General features: G+C 37.8%; 1 long non-coding RNA gene across 1 annotated transcript; it reads right to left on the bottom strand.

Annotated features, from left to right (window-relative positions):
* Positions 1–1985: 1985 nt before the first annotated feature.
* LOC116780764 lies at positions 1986–3601 on the bottom strand. The gene is made up of 3 exons (XR_004354615.1): positions 3449–3601; positions 2707–2835; positions 1986–2161 (listed from the first exon to the last, which is right to left on the bottom strand). It is a non-coding gene; the product is annotated as an uncharacterized LOC116780764 (long non-coding RNA).
* Between the last annotated feature and the right edge of the window lie 10480 nt (positions 3602–14081).

Here is a 14081-nt window from a genome sequence, read left to right as displayed (position 1 = left end):
ATTTATACACTGATTTTGTTGAGAAGGTTTTTCATAGAAAGGGTACCACTGTACTTGGAACCCATAAAGGACACATTTCCATAGTTTATTTTTGTGAAATACCACACAACTTAGATTTCTCTCTAGAATGTAATTCCCACCCATTCTATATTAAGGCCTTCATGAAAATCCTATTCTCAAAGTTAGTCGAAAGCTTTAGTTCAACTATGTTTTATGTATAAGCTTATTTCATTATTTCTGTCCACGCTGGTATTCTACAGTTCAGGAAACAAATATACAAAACTTCAATGAGGAGCTTCAGGTATTCTTTTTAGACTGTTAATGGCAGACAGATTTTAGAAAAAGCCATCTCCATTCCGCAGGCTTGTAACATTGAAATACTAGCTGGAAATTTTGTCTGAAAGCCAAAAGCAGACAAATCAAGAAAGCAGATATTTTAAAATGTAGATTATTTGGAAAGCATCCATCTAAGTATATTAAACTCCTTTCCTTTCTAAATGCATCTGGGCATTACCTCTGCAAAAAGTGGAATAATGTAAAATCTGTAAAACAGAAAGGTCAGATCTTTCATCATCACCAGAATGCACACAGCATTAAAGATATATGTGTGATAAAGTGGCTTAAAATACAGGCTACAGTTGGTAAAGAAATGTTTTGAACAATCATTACCAATTTAGGGACTTGTGGTATAGAATGCAGCTTGACCATCACACACTAACTATATAAGCAGCTAGGGCTGATTTTTTTGAAACCATCAAAACATGCAAAAATTTGTATTGAAGTAAATGACTTCACAACACAGAATATTGAAGAACCTGAGATGATAAGATTTTTGAATGTTTAGATACCCAGTTTGAAAAGGATGAATTTTAACATGCTAAGAATGATGAAAATTATGTAGAAGTGATTTGAAGACATTAAAAATGAGATCTGACCCAAGAAGGAAGCTATACATACCCTGTTTAATTCATATCACAGGCTGGGCTTATCCAGAAATTGACAGTGGGATGAAAACAAGTTGTCAGGGTTCTTCACTGATCACTAAAGAACCCCAAACTAACAAAAAAACCCCCAATGAAACGAAACAAAAAAATCCAACACCCCCTGCCTTAAAAAAACCCCCAAACCCAAAAAACCACCAAGCAGCAAAGCCAACCAAGCTTTATTTCCCATTTCTTTCTGTGTAACATCTTAGTGAGGCACATAGGAACTGTTAGATGTGTTACAGCTTTCACAGAATCACAGAATATGGTGAGCTGGAAGGGAGCCACAAGGGTCATTGAGTCCAACCCTTAGATCTGCAAAGGACCATTCCCAAGAGTCACACCACATGTCCAAGAAAATTATCCAAACACTTCTTGAACTCTGTCAGGCTTGGTGCTGTGACCACTTCCCTGGGGAGGCTGTTCCAGTGCCCAGCTACCCTCTGGGTGAAGAACCTCTTTTCTAATATCCAACCCAAACCTCTCTTGACATAACTCCAGGCCATTCCCTCAGGTTCTGTCACTGGTCCCCATAGAGAAGAGATCAGTGTCTGCCCCTCCTCTTCCCTTCACAAGCAAGTTGTAACTGCAATGAGGTCTCCCCTCAGTCTCCTCTTCTCCAGGCTGAACACAGCAAGTGACCTCAGTCTCTCATTATATGGCTTCCCCTCAAGGCCCTTCACCATCCTCTAATGGTTAATTATGTGACTTGTTAAAGAAATAAGACAGGCTGACAGCACAGTCCTAGGAAATTTGTTTCCTTAGAAAGCCTATCTGAAAACTTAGATAGGAAGTGAACAGGGTTTTAGAAGGTTAGGTCCTGTATTTGGTACCCTAAGGCCTGTTTGGAAATACATCTAATGATGGAGCTTCCATGCCAGTGCCAGGCAGTCTGGTTACTTCACTATTCTTAACACATTTTTCCTAATTTGAATATTCCTTGATGGAATTTAAATCCATTATTTCTTTTCAGCTCATTGGAGACATGAAGAATTTCTTCACTTTATCTTTGCTGAAGTCTTTCACACATTTGAAGATTTACATACATTCCTTGTTTCTCTCTCAATCGAACAGACCTTGTTCATTCATCCTTTCCCTGCGGCCTCTGAGTCTATAGTTCATCATAAATCCAGAGATCACCTCCATCAGATCTCTTCCTATCTCTATGCTTTTTTTACCTGCAAGCAGAAGTGAAGATCCAGAAGTGAAAACCCAAAGTCTTTGCTATCTAAAGAATAAATCTTTACTCATGTGGCTGAATGTCAGGACCCTCTGTGTAATCTCAGGTGTTGGCCTGATTATTTGTAAACCACAGGAATGCAAGGGTTATTGTAAAGAAGGAAATTTGGGAGTAATAAAGTTATGTTTTCTGTAAATTTTGTTACTCCCAAATTTACAGAAAACATAATTTTTTCCCCTTGTTCTTTTGAAGAGAAAGTTTTCTAAAAATCCTACCAAATCTGACATCCTCAGGTACCAAAATTTCTTCCTAAAGCAGTTTGTGACTCTGCCTTCTTTTTCTATACACACAGTAGCAGGTTCAGTGACATTTTTTAAATCTTAACATCAAAAGAAGTGGATTCATATATTATTTCAGCAACTTGCTTTGCTACAAAATTCTTCACTACCTTTCCTTTATGTTCCACTTTATTGAGAGAGATGGTATTTGTCATAAATTTTATGGAATCATGATACTAAATTTTTTTAATGGTGTATACTATACCTCTATATGTACAACTCCTGAGACAGATAGCAATCAATTACATCCCAACATTAGGAATCTGCAGATGAACTTCCCATATATTTTGGTCAACTTCACCTCAGAGCTTCTGTGTCCAGTAAAGTGGAATATCTGAAAAGAAAAACAAATTTGTATAATAGGACTTGATGCAATAATGGTGGACAGTAGTTGCTATGAAATTAGTTTCAAAGCAGGTTGAGAAATGTATGTTTGGAAGGTAGAAGCATGACTCTTATCTGACAATTAACAAAGCAACAGCAAACACCCATCAAACGAAGCTTTACAAGCTTTACAAGTTGTCTCTGGGTGGTTCAAAAATGTTTTGTAGCATTCATTTGCAAACATTTGCATGTCATTGTTTCAGTGCAATTGAAGAGAGAGATGAAGTGACAAATGTAATGTGGGAGGGAAATTCCGTTATCAATTTTTATTTCTAATCAATCAAACAAACAAAGAATAGGTCAGTTTCATCCAAGAAAAAAACAAGAATAAAAAGACTCTACAATAATTTAGGTCAAGCAACAGCGTTCTTCAGCCCCATGAAAAAAAGCTTGCATGTTTGTATGAATTATGTCAGCTGGTATGCTGGAAGATCCTGCTGGCTCTTCCTACAAACATTTCTGCAACAAAGCACTTCTCAGGAGCATCACAGTATTACAGCTCCATGGAAAATCAAAGATGCGTCCTTTGAAGAAAAAGGCTTTTTAAAAATCATATTTCTTACTGTGTAATTTCTTCTTAGCTTTTTTCTGTATGATGAAACCCCAGCAAAGTGTACTCTCCAAAGACAGGCCTGTAGCAAGCTGTGTGAATGCTGCCTCCAGGCGGCTCCGTGCATAGATACAGCACCGGGTAAGGGAGAACCTCAAATGGCTTCTCAGGCTTGGGTATGCAGACAGAAATCAGAACAGCTGTTAATTCCTACTTAATTTCAGAACAGACTTAATTATACCTGTATTTGTTACTTAATAAGAAAGTGTTTTCTTTACAAGAACTGTAAAAGCTAATTAAATCTCCTGTTGTCTCAGTCTTATTTTACTGCCAGAATAAATGGACTGGATGGAAGTTTTTCCTTGAAAATAGCCAGATCCACTTTTATTTTAAACAATCAAATGGCATACAATGTAGACAAACATTTTAAATTTACAAGGAACGGGACAGTGGAGAAAAAAGCTGGAACAGGGACAGGATAGATGCAAAGAGGCACTGTGTGCAATATTAAATGCTACACAGCACTGCATCTACCACACAGCAGGGTAGAATTTAGATTTGATAAGCATGAAAAGCTGTGGCCTCTGTAGCCACTGCTTTCTGCAAGGCTAGACCTTGCCAGGTTTCGTTGTGTTATCCTGGCAAGACTGCCCCATCACTGAACAGCAAATTGAGGCTATGTTCTTTAAACTTTCTACTGTTTTTCCTAATTCTTCTATCGATATGAGAATTCTGGTCTCAGAGAAATAATTGTTATTCCATCCTACTTTAATACTGCTATGCCTGTGTTTAATGTGACTGGTTCTGCTGGTTCTGCTAGGCAGACAGGACTCTTAAAGATAATTACTATTTGCACCATTGACTTGAAAGGCAATCTGCTTTTTTTTTTTGGACCTGACGCTGTTCACACTCCATTCTGCTCACACTCATACAGCAGCACAAAAGGGCAGAAAGTGGATTAGATGTGTTTGCCTAGAAATGAAGCAATCCTTGTGTGTCATAAAGATAATACACCTGACTCTTACCCATCAGCTTCTTCCCACACGTGGGAATATAGAATATTGCAAAGGTGAGAGAGGGTGGCCAGGACAGTTGCCTTTGATTAGAAAATTAAAATAGTTCATCAGTCTTGTCATGCTAGCCTGTGGAAGGAAGGCTGCATACAAGTAAGAAAGTAAAGAATTAAAATCAGTTTATGCATTACTTATGCTGAACAGAATTGTTATGAACTGCCCAAGGTGAAACAGAGTAGGAAATCAGACTTTTGATTTTTTACTTGTAACTTTTACCAGAATATTTAGCTGAATGCCCTAAGGTGTTCCCAAAAAGCTGTGTCCAGAAGTTGTCCTCAGCTGGAGACAGAAAGTACATAGGAGTATGTCCAAATAGTAATTGCCAGCACTTTTAAAAATGTATGCAGAAAATTGACTGAACAAGGATTTGGTCCTTGGTCCAAAGCTTCATGCATAAACCATTCAGAAATCCTCTGCAAACCTGATTAGCTATTCTGTTCTCACTAATATATGCAGAAAAATCATAGATCTAAATTACTATTTCCTTCGGTTGCTAGTAATTTGGCATATCACACGGGTGAGCATCCAATGCTGACAGACCAATGTGTTTCACTCCAGACCTCTGGGCTGGTGTGAGTCCCCGCAGCACAGCTGAGTAGCCAGGATCAAGGCAAACAGACAGTCGCATAAGGTAGCTAAATAAAGCAGAGGTTCTAGAAGTAAGGATGGATTGCATTCACTACTGGGTATGTCTTACTGTTCATGGCTCAGCTTAATAGTCTGGCTAGAACAGGATCTGTTTTAGAAGGGTGTCTGGTTAACAGTTATTTATCTGAAGCACAGAGATATTTTTGAGTAACATAGCCTACTCCATTAGTAGCTAGTTAGCTGCAATAACTCTAATAAAGCAAAGCTCTTTCATTCTTTTGTCCTAATATACTGGCCTCATTTCTAAAATTAGTGCCTAAATGTGTGTTGTGCATGTGACAAACTTACTCATTAATTCAGTCCTACTGGCATCTATAGCTATAAACGGTCCTTTGCAGACACATCTGGTAGAACATTCTTAAGTTTTTTTCTACATCAATCTTCAAAAAAACCAGCAAAAGTCACATTCATTTAGAGGAGTACATGGTGACATTTTTGTTTTAATCTTCATCTATCTGATTAATGGAATCTATTAAAATAATAAAATGCGTAATACTCACAGCTCAAGATTTCCTTGCACAGGAAAGACAGTAATATTTTCCACATGAAACCCTGTTGTCTCTCAGTGGTTTCTAAAGGAAACAACAGAACAATGTAATGGATCACTCAGAACAGCGAGAACCTGCTTAGAATACAGTGCGTTTGGTTCAGAATAAATTAACACTTAATTATTACAGTTAACTATTTGGTTAAACCTAAAGAACAGCATGATGCCCATGAATAGTTTTAAACAATGTATTGGTGATAATGCCAATTTGGTCCTTCCATCCAGTGTCTGTTGTCATTCCCTGTAGAGTGACAACGAACTTCGAGTTAGATGCTAGCAATAGGCCCCAGTGGATCCTGGAAATGTCAAGGAGGGAAATGCTATAGTAAAGAAATTTTGAAATTCAGAAAACTGGCCTCAGTGTTTAGAAGCATTCACTGTTTGCAATTTTGGATTGAATCAATGTGACCCTGCAGTTTGCATGACCCAAACAAAATTCTTCACTGAGAAAAGAAAAGACTGGGATTCATCATCTCGAATAACATCTATTCTTTACAACAAGCATGTAGCAGAAGGCTATGGAAATGAAAGTGCAATTTATCCGAAGAGGCTTATACAATTAGATTCCATTTATATAACCTCCTCTCTTGCAATGCCTCAGTGCTCCATATTCTTTTAAAGTCTTTAATTTTACAGGAAACCAGTGAGGTAAAAAACTACTGACCATCTATTCAACATCTGGGAGGCCAAAGCAAAAGAATGAACAGGGGCTACATTCATACTGGCTCACGTAAGTTTACTTCAGTATAAACACTTCCTCCACTGGTGCCACTGGAACCTGGATCTTCCAGTCTTGTAAAAACAGTGCTCTGAATTGCTGAGTGGCACACTCTTAAACCTTGATGCCACAGCAGTTGCAAAACCAAAGGTTTGTACTGACAGCAAGTGGTCTGACTATGGCCCTAAAGAGCTTGTCCATGGTCATGCTGAGTTTGAAGTAGAACAGAAAGTTGTCATTGGATGCTTCCCAAGTCCCACAGGCCAGGCAGGAAAAATCTGAAGAAAGCAGGATTTCTGAAAGTAATCTTTTAATGTTTAGGCAAGTCAGAGGAAAGCACAGTGCCCTTGCCTAGTTTCTTAAGGTCCTATAGGATCTTCTGGCTGAAGCCCACTTTGCCCTGGGATTCCTTTTTCCCAGTAGACAGTTAGCTCCCTCTGCTCCCTGTGATTCTTTTTTTTTCCATTTAATAGTCCAAGAGCCTCATTTTCAATTCAAGTGAAGATGATTATAATTGATGTGAATTATGCAAAGCCTTTTGTTGTTTTCCATTCTGGCTCATTTAAAGCTTTGGATCTGAAAACCACTCCATATTGCTGTTCCAGGTCTGAATCTGTAGAGCAATCCCATTTCTAGTTTCAGAAATCTTTGTCTGGTTGATCATATAAATAATTTTGATTAATATGAATATAAGTAACTACATTTAAATTTGAGTCCATGGAAAAATACCATTAGATGAAACTGTCCTTTAGTAAGTCCTTTGCAATCCATAAATAACTCTGCTGAGAGCCGAACAAAGGCCCTTTGTGTTATTGCACATTGGAGCCAAAAATGTTCTTGAAGCAAAGTTTGTTTTCAATATAATTACATACAGCTCACACATAAAACAGCTTGTTGTGCTGAAGCCAAAAATGTAGTCCTTTAGATGCTATGAACATCCTCATCTATAGCAACAATAGAAACAAATGTATGGCAAGACCATTTATATTTCACTGATTCCTTTTCTTTTATTTGATATATTACTTCTTGTCTAAGGACACAGTCCTGCAAGAATCTTACTGCTAGCACAAATGTCTGCCTGTACAAACAGCCTTGCAGCACTGGGAGTTCAGTCAGTGAATTCAGGGCTGTTTTGATATCTTTTGCAGTAGTGCCTGTTACTGATCCTGACTGGAGACTTAAAAATATTCAGAAAATGTAGCAAATATATTTTAAAATACTGCAGAAGAAGTTGAAAATAAATACTTAGATTTGGGGGTTTTTTATATTGTGTGTCCTAAGATGTATTCAAACTTTCCAGTCAAAGTTTAAATGGTTGAGATTTTACTTTAGGAAACTGAATATGTCCTCAGCCATGTCTATCAGCTGAAGCATCCTGTCAGGATGGTCTATTTTGAGACTCTTCCACAATTAAATAATCACTCTGAAGCTAAAATGATGGAAACAATTTTGGATCGCCCAATGATGGTGGGAGAACCAGACAAGAAATTACTATAATTCACCTAGGAAATTTTGTTATTTTTTTCCTTAGCCACTTGCCCTTACATCCCTGCATCCTTCCATTCCACAGTATAGTGACTATAGAGCCATATGCCAATAATATCCTAATTCTCCATTGAGCTCGCTCTTGTATTTCAGCGTTTAATATCTTTCTTTTTGAGAGTACTAGTGGGAAAACATATGATGATAATCCACAGTGCTGTGTCATTCCTCAATAGCATATGTTTCTCTGCCATTGTAACATCTGGGTTTGTATGGTTCCGGAAAGAATCTTAACAGAAATAATTTTCCCTGTATACACATTTATAGTCAGTAAAGAGCTGCTTTAGTGACCCATCCCATCCTCATCATTACTCCTAGTGAAAGGACAGAAGAGATGCAATGGCCATGCCACAGTGAGAGGTGGAACAGACTGAAGGACAGAGGTAACTGAAATACTTCATAAAAATGATAACCTTCTCTGCTGGTGACAGGTCAAATCCCTGGAGGCCTTAGATCAACATAGCCAACTGTGCAGAGCACGGTTTACTTTGCTAAGAAATCATGAACCAGATGCCACCATGGGAAAATTTCTGCTACTGTTAACAAAAGTCTCTTTCCATCTCACTTTCTGAATTTTTTTTCCAAGAAGCAAAAGACAGTTCTGACCCTGACACAACCTACACAATTGGAGTATGTAGCTAATATTCTCACCAACAGGCTGAGAATCACATCATCAGAGATCCTTAGGACTCTGATTCTTCTCTTTCACTTTCTTGTACTACTCTGGGAAAGAAAAGTACTCTTTTGGGTATGCTACTTTACCGCAACGTAGTCTGGCATCTAACCAGGGTAGAGTTAATGCTCTAGCTCTAGTTGGCTCACCTCTGCCAGAAGAGCAGCTTGTAATAGGAAGCAGTGACTATTCAGGAGCTCTGCAGTACATTTTAGTGGTTTCTTTGCCCCCTCCCCTACTACCACCTGCATCTGCTTACACTTCATGCTCTCCTCACTCTACTGGTAGCAACATCCAAAACCCTTTTGCATTTCCCACACATCCAAGTAGGTCAGACCAGTCTTGTCCTAAATCTCAATCTACATAAATGCAGGTGGGAAATCATAGAATCATTTGGGTTAGAAAGGACTCTTAAGATCATCAAGTCCAGTCGTTAAACCAGCACTACCAAGTCCACACTAAATCATGTCCCCAAATGCTACATCTACACGTCTTTTAAAGACCTCCAGGGATGGTGACTCAGCCACTTTCCTGGGTAGCCTGTTCCAGTGCTTGACAGCCCTTCTGAGGAAGAAACTTTTCCCAAAATCCAATTTAAACCTCATATCATCATGTTGTCATATTAACAATGGCAACACAAAATTGTGACACAGCATGAAACAAATCCTTCACTGGTTCAGAAGCTTCTGGCTTTGAGGAAAATAAGCAAAACTCTGGAACGTGTTTTTGGTAGCACTCAAAGACAGAAGCTAAAAAGAAACAAGATGAAATAACATGTATTACCTAGGCATACATAACCTAAACTCTAAAAATTGCCTGTTCATTACCTTGCAGAAATGCAGATTATAAAAAAAATAAGTGAAGGAGTATGTAAAATACAAGGTCCCTACCCATGATAGATAATATCATTGAATTGAAAGTATAACTTTACCTGTTCCATGGTAAGGAACATCACAAAAGAACAGATTATTTTACTGGTATAAATTAAATAGAGCTCATCATCAAAAAGAAGACTAGCTCCAAGGATCAATGTGCATTTTATATTTACTGCTATAACTGTCTAAGCACTTTCAAACAAGCTTATAAGTTGCACTGACAAAAATACTTCTTCATATGAGAGCCAGAGGAAAACATATACCCAGCCATGAGGAGCATTCTGTGCAAGGGAAGGAAAACTCTCTATACAGATTTCAAATGTGTGTCACAAATAAGGGCTGACAGTTATGGGATTCAGGAGAAAAGAATCTACAAAACAGCCTTTTAAAATTCCATCAGAAAACAAAACTGAAAAATCAACAAAATAAATTTTTATTCTTGAAATTTTAAACAATGGAAAGAGTCTACTAAAGCAGAACACTTGCAGCAAACTTTAAGGTAATGCTAGACTTAGTCTCAACACACCATAACCAGTTGTATATCTCCGTAAACCAGTAATACACTGGCAATCTGGGCCCTAATTCTATCTTTAGGTACTATCTGCCTGCAGTTCAATAAAAACTTTGGAATTAAATAACGAAAATAATAATCAAATTCACTAGAGACCCAGTGGACAAAATCCGAAAAGCTGACCTGAAATTTTTACTAAAAAATGTCATTAAAATATGTGGCATTTAGACAATCCAGTGCTCACTGACGAGCAATCCTAGAAACAGAACTAAAACCTGTGTTTTACTTGGTTTCCTAACATAGAGCTATAAAGATTATTCTGTAGTTCTCCATCAGCTAAGTTCCCAGTGAATGAGTCTTTGATCTGTGGGCAATTGCAGCACTTCAATGCAGTTGCTGGCATGATAATTATTTTCCATTCAGCCTATTTCAGGAAACAATTTAGAGGGACCCTGTTCTTCTGCAATGGCTAAAATAGCAGCGAATCAGTCACACAAGGACTAAGCCACCAAGGGTGGGGCAACAGCTCAACTATATCGTCTCATGAGATCACTCTGAGTGTGGGAAATGGCACAGAGGTATGGGATTGATTTGAATGCAGAGCAGTGTGTGTGAGTGCGTCTAGGCATTCACACACACGTGAATGCATATTTTTAACAAATAGAGCAGTGAAGAGAATCTCTGCAGATGCAGACAAATAAGTCAAGGGAAAAAAAAAAAGCAAGACACTGCCGGTGAAAGAGTGGCAGGAACACGACACGACCATGAACAAAAGCAAACCAGCTTTTGGCTGTCTGTGCTGAAAAAAGCTCGGAATTGAGAACACAGAAATTTGCTCCTGTTACTTGATTTCAAATATACTCATAAAAATATGCTCAGCCTCTCTAAAGGCCCTAGATTGCATCAAAAAATACCTTGCTGCATTTTCAGTTTCCTCTTTGAGTGGAAATACCCTACAATTCTTTCCAAACTGATGAATTATTCATGCCAAAATGGTGAAACAATATTTAGGCAGAAAATTTGTACAGGAACTGGAACTAAAACCTAAAATCGGAAGATTATCTGGAATGTACCTGCAACTAGTTTAATTTCTGGGGTTTGGTATATGCTTTTGAAATTGAAATAAGAAATGGTTTCAACTACTTGATTTATGAAAATTGCACAATCCTATGTCTGCTCTTTATGTTTATATGAAACCACTGAATAAAATTCAGTTTTGACGCAAACCTATCTCCTTGCTGCCTTCTGTAGAAGTCAAACCGCTACTTCCAGAGTGATGTTTTAGTCTTACCTGCTCCTTCCTCACCTTGTCTATCAGGAGGCAAATTGAACGCATATACCAACAGCAATAGTGAGAACATAGAAGCTGTTACTGAGTGTAATCACTATATTGGAAAAGAAACTATACCATATATATATGTTACAAATAATTACAGAATTTTCTTGATTTCCTTTAACAAACAAACAAACAAAAAGTTAAAAAGAAGAAACAAGCAATACAGTGATTTAATTGATATATTACATTATATTTCACAGTATCTGTGCTGATTGAGGTCCAAACTTATGTACCTGTTGAATACTGGAATATATTCAAAATATTATTTTCCTTCCTGTTGTTATTGCAAGAGCTTACAGAAGTTGTAAATGATGCCCCTTTCATAGAGATGACTCCACACTGGAAACAAAAGACTACAATATATCTCACAGGAATTGGGAAGTGTAGCTAGAAATCAAAAATAATATCTGCAATTGCCAGTGCCAATTGCAAAATGAAAGAAAACAGACGTAAAAAGAATGCAGAAAAGAGCTGATCAAAGATGAAGCACAAAGACTATTGCTGTGATTAAAATTTTAGTAATTTGTGAAGAAAGAAGATAAGAAAATGAAATACCTTTATCTCTACAATGTATATACTTATAAGAAAGTGATAAGACAACTTGGAACTATTAAAATATTATAGGGTCAACATTTTAATTCAATTTTGTCATATACCAAAAACACTTTAAGACAAATTACACTGTCTAAGGAAAATGTAGTAGAGGAAATACTTTTTTAATCCAAAAGTGTAGTTGGAATTTATTTGGGGCACTCAAAGCAGGCCAAGTGAATACAAAGAATACAAGTGATGGAGATAGACAGCAAGGAGGAAAACAGTAACCAAATTAGGAAGAGAAGAAAAGCAGAACAGGAGAAAAGAGTGACACAATCCTTTTACCTCTTGCTGCGGTGTTCTGAAAGCTTTTCTGTTTCACATCTCTTTCACAATGACCATGACCTACCCAGGATCTCAATGCTTCACAACCGCAGAGATTCATTGTCATGAAAGCACATTTGCATCACAGCATATCCTAAATGTTTTCAAACTTCATTTTTCTTGAGTTTATTCACACCTCCATCATTGACTACTCTGCTAAAATGATTTAGAGTGCATTTTTGAGCCATCGGTCTGTCTCCAATAAAGTCATCACCACAGACTCCCACCCAGCAGTCTCCTGCCCCTCTACAATTGCACCTTTTATTTCCCCCCAAGCTGCAGCTGCTCTTGTTGATAGAGTTCATAGGTGGTAAACGTATTTATGTGGCTAAATTGAAGAAACTGCTTCTTTCAGGGCTGTGGAAGATCTAACTACAAAACAGTCCCCAGCCCTTAGTTAGGCACCAATTAATTCCTCCTGGGCCCCAAAACACTTTTGTCTTCTACGTCGAAGGTACAATAGCTTCCATTGCTTCTTTGCCCTTTTCAAGCCACAGTATTCCAGCAAAATAAGTTTGAAACTGCTCATTATTTCACAAGAAAAATGTTTATATTATTTAAAAGAGTCCTAACTTTTCATTTTCATAATGAAATAAAAATGTTTTCCTCTGACGTTTGAGAAACAAAAGAAACTGAAAACCCAAAACCCATTTTCTTTGCATTTCTTCTATCTAATGTCACTGAAAAAGCTTTTATTTCCAGTCAAAGTGAAGAAGAAATTTGAATAAAAATGAAAAAAGTCTTTGGTTTTCTTCAAATCTTTTCATATAATATCAGCTGGCTTTGTCTATAAGCCCAAGGAAGTGAAAGGGCTGTGCCTCCCACCAAGGCCCTGGCCCTAAGGGCAGAAACATGTCTCAAGTTGTCCAAAGCACAAAAGTCCAGCTCAGCTGATATGAAGAAGATATGCAGTAATTTTGCAGTAAAGGGGGAACTACTTAGTAGATTCTAGGATGGAAATGAAATATCTAATTAAATATGGGTGAAGTGCACATTTGCTACTGGCTGAAGAGAAACACAGGGATTGTGTCCTGTGTGGAAGTCCAGCCAGACCCACTGTTTTGAACATCAGGGAAAAAAAGAAAGGTAGAGAGGTCATTTAGTTCTAAAAGAGATGCAACAACATAAAAACTAGATAAGGTTTCACGATTTAATTTTCTTTTTTTACAAACAGTGTAGTGAGGCACTGGAACAGGTTTCCAGTAGAAGTTGTGGATTTCCCTTCCCTGTAAGTGTTCAAGCCAAGGCTGGATGGGACATTGAGCAACATGGTCTAAAGGAAGTCCCTGTACCATAGCAGGGGCGTGTTGGAACTAGATGGTCTTGAAGTCCCTTCCAACAAAAACAATTCCGCATTTGTCTTATAAAGTTAAGGTTTCTTCCCAAGGTAAGGAAGATTATGGTTAATGAAGGGTAGTTGATATTTACCCTCTATCCATTTAAGCTCAAATAAAAGTGTAATGGTTCTTTAAATAAAACACAGTCAGTGGCATGACAAATCACAGCATTCAAAGAGTTACGCATGGCTCTCAAACTGTAATAGGAATAGCTGCTCGTATTATCTGATTATCTGATATTCAAAGGCATTTGCCCTGAGAGAAGCTCAGACAGGGAAACAACAGCCAGAAAACATCAGTGTTCAGCAAGCTGCCAAACAGTATTATCTATACAAATCAGAGAAGATTAAATCTAGGAAGTTCTCCAGGTAGCCATCAAAGGACCGCAGAAAGATTGTGTGGCAAACACACCCTCTGTGACCCCTCTGGGTCTTCTTTCCTCAGTGCAAGAAACACATGGACTAGAGC

This window comes from Chiroxiphia lanceolata, chromosome Z (assembly GCF_009829145.1).
Source record: "Chiroxiphia lanceolata isolate bChiLan1 chromosome Z, bChiLan1.pri, whole genome shotgun sequence".
Lineage (NCBI taxonomy): Eukaryota > Metazoa > Chordata > Aves > Passeriformes > Pipridae > Chiroxiphia > Chiroxiphia lanceolata.
The sequence above is the reverse complement of the archived record's forward strand: the minus strand, read 5'-3'. Positions and strand labels throughout refer to the sequence as shown.